Genomic DNA, 12,747 nt, shown 5'->3' with positions numbered 1-12,747 from the left:
ATCAAGCAGAATAAGGAAAAACATTGGGAGAACATTGCTTTGGGAGGCAACAATCCCCACAACTAGTTAAGCCAGGGGTTGGCAACCTTAAACACTCAAAGAGCCACAAAGGTCCTAACCAGAAGCCCTCCGTTTAATTCTGGAGCCAACTGGAAGTCCAGTTCCCCCACCATAGAATCTTCTCCTAGCGCAGCATCCTTTTTCCTCTACCTGTCCTAACCAAAAGCCCTATCAATTGTGGAGCCGACCAGCAACAGGGAGCCACAGCAAAGGAATGAAAGAGCCATATGAGGCTCCAGAGCTGCGGGTTGCTGACCCCGGAGTTAAGCAAACCACATATAGACATCTGCTTCTCAAACTACTTTGGTTGATGAATATGTGCCTGCAAGTTAATGTCAACTCTTAGCCATAACATAGATCATAGCCATAGATCTTCAACATAGATTTTCTCCAGGAGGATCTGTCCTCAAGCTAGTCCAGCAGGAGGCATCTAATGGCAAGCTTTGGCAATCAACCATTTGCATTCATACCTGCAAAACGTGCTCCTTGTTTCAGTCTCCCAGTAGGGAGGAACAGCCTGTAAATGGCTGTGTTCCTTGGCTTTGTGCAGTGAACAAAGTATGCTAATCAAATTGATAGACATCTGGATCAATGTTTACACAGGGCTATTTCGAGGATTTTGTGAGGGTAAGAAAAAGAAGAAGTCCACATTGCTGGGTTATCTACAAAATTAAAGAGCCTCCTGTCGTCCTGTTCTTTAAAGTTACTATCTGATTGAAGAATAGGAAACAGCTCTGCAAGTTTTCAATTTACCAGAAGTAAAATGGGGAGGGGATAATTATTTACAATAAGAAGAGATCCCAGAAAGAAGCAGTGTCAAATCCCTTGCACAATACTGCCAAGATAGCTACATACATGTGTTCATATAGTCTTCAGGAGTTAAGTTCAAGGTAAGGAAAGCTTTATTTTCATGATAAACAGGAACCATTGAGCAGAGGAGGAGGAGGAGGATTAAAAGGCTAAAATGGGAGAAAAGAGACACACCTTCCTGGATAATCCAGTAAGGAAGAGGAACTTTACAAATCGATAGAACATGGAATAATAGAGTTGGAATGGGCCTTAGAGGTCTTCTAGTCCAACCCCCTGCTTGACCAGGAGACCCTATACTATGTCTCAGATTTTTTTTTTCAGGATGCCTGAGAACTACCATATTTTTTGGAGCATAAGACACACCGGAGTATAAGATGCACCTTAGTTTTTGGGGAGGAAAATAAGAAAAAGGCTGCTTGGTGAGTGGATCGGCCTCCCGGAATACCCCCAATCAGCTGTTCCCAGAGGTGAACTTTAGCAACAAGTTTGTTGGTTGAGAGCTCTGTGCCTTGCTTTTTTTTTTCAGCCTCTGAAACTTCTGAAACTCTGTTTCAGAAAAAAACTTTTTTTTCTGCCTCTGAAAGCCTCTGAAACAGAGCTTCAGAAAAAAAGCCTCTGAAGCTCTGTTTCAGCGGCTTTTTTTCTGAAGCTCTGTTTGGGGGCTTTTTTTCTGAAGCTTCATTTCTGATGCTTTTTTCAGCACCCAGATACATCCAGATTTTCACCCTCTTTTTGGGTGGGGGGAAGGTGCGTCTTATACTCCGAAAAATATGGTAATTTTAACTTTTGAAATCTGGAGCTTTTGAATTGACTTCATTGTTGGAATTGGAATTGTGGTTTCTTGCTCTCAATCTTTCTCTACCTCTTGCCTATCCATACTTTTCCAGCCTGAAAAAACTTCCTAGAGCAGAGGTGTCGAACTCAATTTCATTGAGGGCCGCATCAGGGTTGTGTTTGATCTTGGGGGGGTGGGGTGGAGGGGGTTGGCAGAGTGGCCAGCTTGATGTCACTCATGTCGGGGCACCTGTGGCAGCTTGAGTGCTCTGCCAGCAAAAACAGGCTCCCAAGGTCTGTTTTTGGCTGCGATGGCTTCCTGCAACCCTCTGCCAGTGAAAACAGAGCTTGGGAGGGCTACAGCCCTAGTGAGTTCATGCAGCCCTCCTGAGCTCCGTTTTCACTGGCAGAGGCACCATGGGTTAGTCCTTTGCTGTTTCCAGGGTGGCCCTGCAGGCCAGATCTAAGCACCCCATGGGTTGGATCGAGCCCCCAGGCCTTGAGTTTGACACCCCTGTTCTAGAGGAATTCTCCAGTGAAGTTTTCTTTTGGACTTAATGAAAGCACTGGAAGTCAGAAAGATTGTATAATGAAATGGGCCACATAAATAAATGCAAGTATGCCACATTCCGAGAATTTGTTTCCAATGCATTGTTCTCACTGTACCCCAAGATTCTTTTCTTCCTCCAAAATGGATGCATTTATACTTCAACATGTTTTTTAAGGAAATATGGGATGACATACCATTCCTCTAAGAAGCTATGTTAAGAATCTATATCTGTAACTTTTGCATTAGAGCCAAAAGGAATAAAGTTCATCTCCATTTCCTGCCCAAATGTTTTCATAAGAACCAACAAGACATTCTTAGAGAAGGACAACATGGCTTCCATTTGTGATTTCTGATAACCTTTCGTGACCCAATCAGCACTTTAAGCAAATAAACAGAAGAATAATCCTGCCCTTTGGAACTCTCCAAACGCCAAGTTTTGTGAGTTGAGTATCTTTAGGATAAACACTCTATAAATTCAGCTTAACAATCTATCCTTAAGGAAGGTTATCTCTTATTTCAGAGCACTGCTTATAAATTTTTGCAGTTTTTCTTTTCAGGGATATGGTTTCAAGAGAGTCTTCTGGAAGCCTTGAACGTTGCCTGGAGTCCTTACAGATCATTATAACTTGCAATATGATCAAATTCATCAATTATGAAATAGGGAAACAGTAATCTTCTCCACAGCCAAGAAATTAAAAGACCCTTGCTCCTGGGGAGGAAAGCTATGGCAAAGTTAGACAGCATACTAAAAAGCAGAGACATCACCCTGCCAACAAAAGTGCGTATAGTCAAAGCGATGGTTTTCCCAGTTGCAATGAATGGCTGTGAAAGTTGGACCATAAGGAAGGGTGAGCACCAAAGAATTGAGGCCTTCGAACTCTGGTGCTGGAGAAGACTCCTGCGAGTCCCTTGGACTGCAAGGCGATCAAACCAGTCAGTTCTAGAGGAGATCAACCCTGACTGCTCTTTAGAAGGCCAGATCCTGAAGATGAAACTCAAATACTTTGGCCACTTAATGAGAAGGAAGGACTCACTGGAGAAGAGCCTAAAGCTAGGAACCACTGAGGGTAAAAGAAGAAGGGGATGGCAGAGAATGAGGTGGCTAGATGGAGTCACTGAAGCAGTCGGCGTGAGCTTAAATGGATTCCGGGGGATGGTAGAGGACAGGAAGGCCTGGAGGAAAGTTGTCCATGGGATCATGATCGGTCAGACATGACTTCGCATCTAACAACAACAACAACAACAATCTTCTCCACTGTAATCAACTTAATGTCAGTTGAAGAGTAATTCAACAATAAATTCATCCTTATCCTATCCTGTTCTAATTTGCTCTCTTGCAACTTCTGTATTCTGCTTTCTGGCATGCACTCCAAAGCCCATATAATCCTTGGGCTGAAAAGCAGTTTTTCATTCTGCCTTAAACAAGGAACTTCAGTCATATAAGCCCATGTCATTTTTATCCATTATTACCTGTATTTTTCCATTGGTCCACTAAATATACTAAGCCTTGTGGTGAGATGGATCCCTAGGTTCAGCCTGACCTACCTTGCTATTTCCCTCTTCTCTTCCCATGGAATACAAATACCTCTTTTTGCTTTGTGTTAAGCTATGATTTGATCAAATCCTTCAGAAATAGCTGATACACACAGACCAAGACCAAAAATGGGAATCTGTGTGTTATTTCCAACCTACCATGGTTGAAATGCAATTTCCTGTAATGATTGAAAGGGCAAATTGACTTTTTCTCTCAAGCCAGGGAGAAAAGAAATTAAAAATAATGGTTTAGGAGCAGACTCATTCCAAGGTGCTTAAACTGTCAAACAACAGTATTATACCATACCTGAAGCAGCCTACCTCAAAAGTAATATAGGCCCAAAGATATTTCCTTGCATTATCAATAAATACTAAAACTCCAAGATAGATGGAGCATCAACAGGGAAATTAGTAATTTCTAACTGCCTTTTTCCAAAAAAGAAAAAGGAAAAAAAAGATGATCTAAAACTAAAAAGACAAATTAATCTATTGGTGGCTCGTGCTAATTTTTATCTTTGTTCCAAAGTCATTCCATGCTATTTTTGCAGGGTGGTTAAAAATATGTTTTCATGAAAGTCCATTTCAATGTACATTATTAAACCTATTATTATTCCCAACAATATATATTTCTGAATGCATTTTTTCTCGAAATGTGTGATTAAAATGCATTTAGATAGTAATGGGGAATGAGAACTATGTGGCTCCATTGCTTCATTTGTATGTTTTGTTTGCATCATCCAGTATTGGGAAAGGCTTCTGCAGGAAGTGGTCAAGGCTTCGAATAATGGAAAGTACCTTGTTGAGCCGAGACATGTCATCTCCTTGCATCAATGAGATGCATCTAATTCAGATTTCAGATTCAAAGAATCTTGTTGAAGCAATCAAAACCACCTACCATTGCATTGATGAATGAATGGATTTGATAGATGGGTGGGTAGATTTATAGCGTGTATACGGCTAGGTGTGCATCAAACATAGACACAGCCTTCCCTCTTCTAGCCCAGACACATTAAATAAATAGAACGTCCCCATCAGCAGAAACATTTTAAGTAATTTATTAGCAAAAGAACACAAAGGCAAAGTCCTAGACATTGGCTGAATATTTTTGCATGCATCGGGATGACTACAGTCAGAGATTTCCAAATATAATTAATTCACTGTGATTTGATTACATTTGGAATCACCTGCAAAGCTGCATTGCAAATGCTTTGTGTTGGAAGAGAAGAAAGAGCTGTTGCTGGAGAACAAACAGTGCAATAAAACATCCCAGGTGCACAAAGATATAGGCACAACTAGTCTGCTGCATGATCTCCCCTTTTTTTGCCCGGCACTTTGCAGTAAAATTAATGACTAAACAAGAAGACTGATGCCACTTCCAATTTGACATAGTCAGAGAAATGTCCACAGGGAACATTCCCTTCTTTCTTTCTTTCTCCGCCCTCTGTATTGGAATCTAAAACCAGGTAAGAGAGTTGCCATTTTCTTTTCCCAGATTCTTATAGGATGCTGACTTATCTTGAGTTGCATTGTTGCTCCATTAAACTCCACTGGATGCAGTGGTGGGATTCAAATAATTTAACAACCGGTTCTCTGCCCTAATGATACCTTCCAACAACCAGTTCACCAAACTGCTCAGAAAGTTAACAACCGGCTCTCCCGAAGTGGTGCGAACTGGCTGAGTCCCACCACTGACTGGATGTAAACGGAAGTGAAAACAAGACACAATCATTTCACATGCTGATGAGGGTACTCGGCACTCAGTTGGTATTTATAGTTCTGAATATTTTCTGTGTTTTTAAAAGCATCTCTCCATTCCTCACTCTCACTCTCCCTTCCTCACTCTCTCCCTCTTTTCCCCTCTCTCCCCCTCTCCCCTTCTGTCTCCCTCCCCCTTTTCTCTCCTTCCATCTCCTCTCCCTCCCTTTCTCCCTTTCCTCCTCTCTCTCTCTCCCTCCTCCTTTTTCCCTCCCATCTCCCCCTCCCCCACTCCCTCTCCCCCTTCTCTCCCTCTTTATCTCCCTCTCCCCCTTCCTTCCCTCCCTCTTCAAGAAGAAAGTCAACTTCCTATTGATGCACTGTAGAACAATCTAGTGTGGAACTATTAAACCAACAGACAAAAGAAAAGGTTTCACCGTGTGTCAAAATGGCAGAGAGAAATACTTGCTTCCAACTAATAGTTGATCTGGAAAGAAGACATATCCTTTGGTAGCGGTTTGTCTTTTTCCTCCCCCTCACCCCCCTCGGTGTTCTTAAATACATCTAACAAGAATAACCATGTTTTTATCTGTTAAATGCGGCAGCAAGTGAAACCCAGGTTTTCTGACTGCAAATGCAAAGAAATTTGCTCACTTGGCTCAGTGTTTTCCATAACAGTGGCATCTTGAGCTGAATGTCAAAGTGTTCTGTTATTGATCCAGTGGTAGATTTAGATACGGCTATTAATTTTCGCCAAGGAGCCATCTGTGTTATGTTCACAAATCCAACCAGCAAGTTTATGCTTTTCTGGGACTAACTCAGTTGATTCCAAGCAATCACCAACTGCTGAGCGTGTCTCTGGTTTTCATCCCAAGTCAATAAAGCTATGGCCCTGGATATGCTGCATTTTGTTAAAAATGAACACAAGCAGACATCCATTCTTCCAATGTCTTGCCAAAACATGTGATTTCCTTGCTCTGGAAATCAGCATGCAAACTCTTCAGAGTATAAACGGATAGTCCATAGTTTAGAAGAAAAGTATTTCCTCAGAATAAGCACTATATTACTCAAATATGAGTTAGAATACAAAACTGAATATGAGACATCTCCATGGGAAGCAGTGAGGTTCCCATGGAAATAGAGAAAAAAAACTGGTTCAAGGCTGAATATAAGTCTCTATTTGTTGCCAAATATGCATAAAGGCCAAGGAAACCCGCAAGGAAAAAGCATCGAACTAGACAAGGGTCTTTACTTAGCACACTGCTCAGCAAAGCCAAAGAAACGCTGATTTGTTTTGTACATTCTTGTTTTTCATTTCAAGAATGATAGGGCTGGAAGAGACCTTGGCAGTCTTCTAGTCCAATCCTCTGCTCAAGCAGGAGTCTCTGTACAGGGTGAAATGCTACCAGTTCGCACGGGTTCAAGCGAACTGGTAGTAATAAAAGATACCAGTTCGGGCAAACTGATAGTAAAAAATATGCTACCAGTTCGTCTGAACCGGTATTTCCAACCATCAGCTCTACCACCCTATTTATATTTGCTAGAAAGCAGGAAATCCTGCTTTCTAGCGAATCTAAATCGCGCGGCACAGCTGTTTCCCCCCCTCGCTGTTCTACTTACCTTCTTAAGCCTCCTTTTCTGTGCACAATGCACATTTGGCGCACACTATGCATGCACACATGAAGCATGCATTTGGTGTGCACCGCACATGCACAGGCACATGCACAACCGGTGTCAAACTGCAGAGGATTTCACCACTGCCTCTGGACCCTCTGGACCAATGGCTATCCAATCTCATCTTGAAAACCTCTAATGTTGGAGCACCCACCACTTCCAGTGACAAGCCATTCCACTGATTAATTGTTCTCATTGTCAGGAAATTTCTTAGTTCTAGACCGGATCTCTTTAATGGTCTTCCAATTTCAATATTCAATTATCATCCAAGGTAGGTTTAAACATCTGAAGGGAATAAAGAAAAAATTACCTAGGAAATATTGTGGTGAGAAGGTAGAAAAAGCCTTTTCGTCACAATCATTCCTGCACTCTGTATTTCTGAAGAAATAATTTGGTGGTATGGGAATCCTAGGAAATTTCTAGTTCCATCTTTATAACAAATCAACACAAAAATGTATTTGTGCAATTCCTGTTTCAATCAGTTGCATCAAAAGAAATAATGTCTGAGTATACAAAATGCTAGTATTACTCCAGTTTCATTACTATTTTAATGATTTGTTGTATCTGATATGTCTTGAACTAAATCAGGTTGGTACACACTTAAAACAAAAGATTTTCCATATGGAACACCAATGATCTGACTAATAAACTACAACAGAAATGTATATTTGGAAAATTACTTAATGTGTCCATAATTGTTTTGGTGGTTTCTTGGATACTGTCACTGGCTGTGCCTCTGTACTATGCACTTTATTTTTTATCTCTAAGGCAGTTTGACATCTGATACGCTTAATCCTGTGTGAATAAACCATGGGAATTTCAAAGAAATCTAACTGTAAATAAAATGGTATAAAGTTGTCCATTTTGAGTCAGAATGACTGTCTCTTTTCTTTTTGTATAATGGAACATAGTTTTTATTAAGAATCTTTATTACAATTGTAAAAAAAAGACAGATATTTTAATTGTTCACAATGGCCTGAAAATCTCCAGCTATTTAGAAAGAATCTACCTTTCTATTTTAGAAAGAAGACATTAACTACAAGAAAGGAAGAGTGAATTCAAAGGAAAAGTTGTTCAACCTTTAGATTAACTTTATTTGCTCTTAATGAAGCTTCCTTGCTATTGATTATATGATCTATGTTATTTATTCTGGGGAGAGAAAAAAAAAGATTTGGCATGTGGTGGGTGAGTTATCAGGAGACAGTTTAAAATCTCAACAGCAACCCAAATGAGAGCTATACAGATATTCCAACTAACACAATCTAAGTAATTATGGGCTGTCAAAAAAGCAAAAACAAAAGCCCATATTAGAAGCTACGAATCTTTAACTCTACAAGTTAATTGTACTATCTAGCTGCATGAATCTGTCACTCGAGTCTTTAGCTGAAAGCAGTTTCAGATACAGAATGCCAAGCTGTTAATTGAAAATAAAGTAAAGCAATTAGGGTTACATGTTCCATATTTAAAGAAACCCCATCTCTCTTTAAATTCAGCCATTAGCCCAGAGGTTTGTGAAGCCACTTGGACTTCAAAATATATACCTTCCCCTTGAAACTAATCTCTTATGGTCTAAAATAAACCATACTTTTTCTTCAATCATTCTCTGAATCAAAAAATTAATTCTATTTCATTTTAGTAAAATAAAAATGTAACCCATGTTATGTGGCTGGTGTAACGTGATTCACACAGTCACACATGCTTGATATATTTTTACCTCAGGGGCTCATAAATCTATGGTTAAGAAGAAAACCGAATTCTCCCTTTCAGAGCTGAGATAACATGTGCCCATGCACTATTTTTATACTTTTCTACCTTATTTGTTTAGCAATTAATATATCATACATGACAGAAATTTATGAATCCTTGTCTTAAGATAATATATTTTTTTGGCTTCTAAAATATAAAATATTTTTCTGCCAAGCGTCTTTAGCATTGGGGAAAATAAAAGTTACTTAAGCAACATTAAACTTACAAACCCTGGAATAGTGGAATACTGTATCTACGCAGAACCTTCTTACTGTCATTCTCTCTGAAGTTCAAGTCAGTTCATAGAATCTCACAACGATTTTATGACTCAAACACTCTATCACCCTTTCCTGTCCCATTGGGATGGTCAAGAGTATTTGCAGAATATGGGGGTGGGGAGTCAAGATGGCAGCCCCAACAGTATGATTGAGATACAACACATAAAAACCAAAAAAGTTTCATTCATATCATTGTGGTCACCATCTTTTTTTTTCACCCATGTCAGAGCAGCAGTTTCTAAACCTTTTGCTAACATATCTCCTTTTAGTACAATTATTTTTTAAGATGTATACAACAAACGATAAAATACAAAAAATGGACAGGTTAAGGAAAGAGCTTAAAACAAAATCAGAGACTTTAAGACTAGGCGGTGGTAAAGAGATAAAATGAGTACTTTAAAATTTAATAGATAGATAGATAGATAGATAGATAGATAGATAGATAGATAGATAGATCATCAAATTTGCAGATGACATCAAGCTAGCAGGAATAGCCAAAACTCTGGAAGATAGACTTAAGATACAGAAGGATCTTGGCAAACTTGAACATTGGGCGCTATCTAACAAAATGAAATTCAATGGTGAAAAAAGTAAGGTTCTACATTTAGGCAAGAAAAACAAAATGCACAGGTACAGGATATGTGGTACTTTGCTCAATAGTAGTAATTGTGAGGGGGATCTTGAAGTCCTAGTGGACAATCACTTAAATATGAGCCAGCCGTGTACTGCAACTGCCACACAGTTCTAGGCTGCATAAACAGAAGGATAGAATCAAGATCACGTGAAGTGTTAATACCACTTTATAATGCCTTGGTAAGGCCACACTTGGAATACTGCATCCAGTTTTGATTGCCACGATGTAAAAAAAGATGTTGAGACTCTAGAAAGAGTGCAGAAGAGAAACACAGGTGATTAGGGGACTGGAGGCTAAAATATATAAAGAACGGTTGCAGGAACTGGGTATGTCTAGTCTAATGAAAAGAAGGACTAGGGGAGACATGATAGCAGTCTTCCAATATCTCAGGGGTTTCCACAAAGAAGAGGGAGTGAAGCTATTCTCCAAAGCACCTGAGGGCAGGACAAGAAGCAATGGGTGGAAACTAATCAAGGAGAGAAGGAACTTAGAACTAAGGAGAAAATTCCTGGCAGTTAGAACAATTAATCAGTGGAACAATTTGCTCCTAGAAGTTGTGAATGCTCCAACACTGGAAGTTTTAAAGAAGATGTTGGATAACCATTTATCTGAAGTGGTGTAGGGTTTCCTGCCTAAGCAGGGAGTTGGATTAGAAGACCTCCAAGGTCCCTTCCAACTCTGTTATTCTATTCTATTCTAAAGTTTTAACAAAAGGTAAAATATAAAAAAAATGAAGAGTCTAGGGAACACGGTTAAAACAAAATCAGGAGATTTTGATATCTAGATGGTGGTAAAGAGATAAAATGAGTCCTTTAAAAGATGTGGGGAGGGGGGACCCTCTTTATTTCTGTCCCTTCCTGAAACTCAAAATTCAGATATCTAAATGGAACAATGTGGGGTTTTTTTTCCTTCCACCTATCTGGAGAAATCTTTGGGTATAGAGACCTGCAATAATATGTACAAAGTCCACTTTTCTTGGTTCTATTTCTGGACCTTCCTGATCATGTTTCTCTGGAGTCAACATCTGACCTTTTGGGAATTTAGCCACCTTTATTTTAAACGAGCCTGGTGGCTCAGCAGACTGATAGCATTGTGATTAACACCAGCTGTCTGCAATTACTGTAAGTTCGAATCTCCCCAGGCTCAAGGTTGACTCAGCCTCCCATCCTTTCTAAGGTAGGTAAATTGAGGACCCAGATTGTGGGGGCAATAAGCTGACTTTGTATAAATATACAAAAGGATGAAGGCTATTGCTTAGCGCATTGTAAGCCGCCCTGAGTCTCTGGAGAAGGGCGGCATATAAATCAATTTTTTAAAAAAAAAAAACGGTTGTGGTGATTGTCCTTTCTCGAGAAGAAAACTGAACGCTTCCACATCGCATTTCCTTGCCATTGCATTATGTACACAGATCTGACCTTCACCACCAAAATTAACTGAATGATATGTAGAATGAGAGACACAAATAAATCGTTGGAATGAGATTTTGCAACATTTCAGTCTCGTGCCAAATCAGGGGGATTAGAGATATTTTTATACGCAGTGGGAACTGGGCTGCAATTGGCTGATGGCATCCATTGACACAGGGGCAGCTGAGATAAGGTTATTGCTCGCTCCTTAAAAGACTTGAGTTGCAATGCGTTCTCCCTAGAGAGATATGCACTCCTGTGACCCATGCATGTTCTTTACTGCTTCCAGCTTCGTCAGTTTATATAAAAGTATATGGTCCTTGTTGGTAAAAGCTTGTTCCTAGCACAGCAGTTCTTATCCACGTAGAACAGTGCTGCTGAGCACATTAATCAACTGAATTATATCAGATGTAGTAAGCCCAGGATGGCGAACCTATGGCACACGTGCCACAGGTGGCACGCATAGCCATATCAGTGGGCACGCCAGCTCAGCTCAGCTCTGGCGAGTATGCACGCACCGGCCAGCTGATTTTCGGGCCTTCTGAGCCATCTACTAGAGAGGCTCTGGAGGCTGGGGACAGCAAAAAAGTCACTTCCTGTCCAACTGGGAGTTGGGAAATGGGCCACTTCAGGCCTCCAGAGGGCCTCCGAGGGGTGGGGAAGGCTGTTTTCGCCCTCCCCAGATGCATAGAGAGGATCTGGAGCCAGGTGAGAAAGAAAAATCACGTGCCAGGAGCAGGGGGGGAGGGGGGTTGCACGCATATGCGCAGGGCGGGGCACATAGAATTATGGGTGTGGGCACGCATGCGCCCAAACCTCTCCCTCCCCCCCACTCCTGTCACGTGATGGCAAAAAGGTTAGCCATCACTGTAGTAAGCAAACTGAGGTCAAAGATTCAGCAAATCCATGACAATGTTGCAACTGTATAAAATAGATTCCCTCCTGTCACTTCATGGTGCTTTTTTCAAAAGGCAACTGGACTTGGTTTTCTTGCATGAAGACTTTGCACTTCTCATCCAAGAAGCCAAAAAAACTGAACTGAAGAAGCTTCTTGGATGAGAAGGGAAACGTCTTCAAGGAAAAAACAAAGCAAGTTCAGTTGCCTCTTGAAAAAGCACCTTTGGGACAACCATGACCTGGATGACTGAGAATCTCCATAGACATTTCTCTGATGTCACTGCAACAGAAGGGAAGGGGAAAGGCTAAAAGGATTATGCTACCTGCATTTAACTCATTTAACTTTTGAACGATTAGCCTTGCAAATACCCGTATTTTTCGGAGTATAAGACGCTCCAGACTATAAGACGCACCTACCTCTTTTGGTGAGGAAAACAAGAAAAAGAAATCTGCCTCTGCCTCCCAGCAATTTTGTCTCGTTGCAGCAAACAGCAAATAGCCTGCTTTACTTTCGTTTTCAGCATAGCTTGATTAGCACAAGGAAAAACCTGCTCCCAGCAATTTACCTCCTTGCAGCAAGCAGCAGAGGCCCGCGCAGAAATAGACAATGGCAATCCCTGCAGCCTGAAACAGCTGAGAGTCGGGAGGCCGATCCAATGGACAATCAACTAGTGCTAATTAGGCTGTGCT

Source organism: Pituophis catenifer, unplaced genomic scaffold (genome assembly GCF_029215685.1).
Source record: "Pituophis catenifer annectens isolate HBS135680 unplaced genomic scaffold, rPitCat1.0.hap2 SCAF_12, whole genome shotgun sequence".
Classification (NCBI taxonomy): Eukaryota; Metazoa; Chordata; class Lepidosauria; order Squamata; family Colubridae; genus Pituophis; species Pituophis catenifer.
This window is presented reverse-complemented; position numbering follows the sequence as displayed.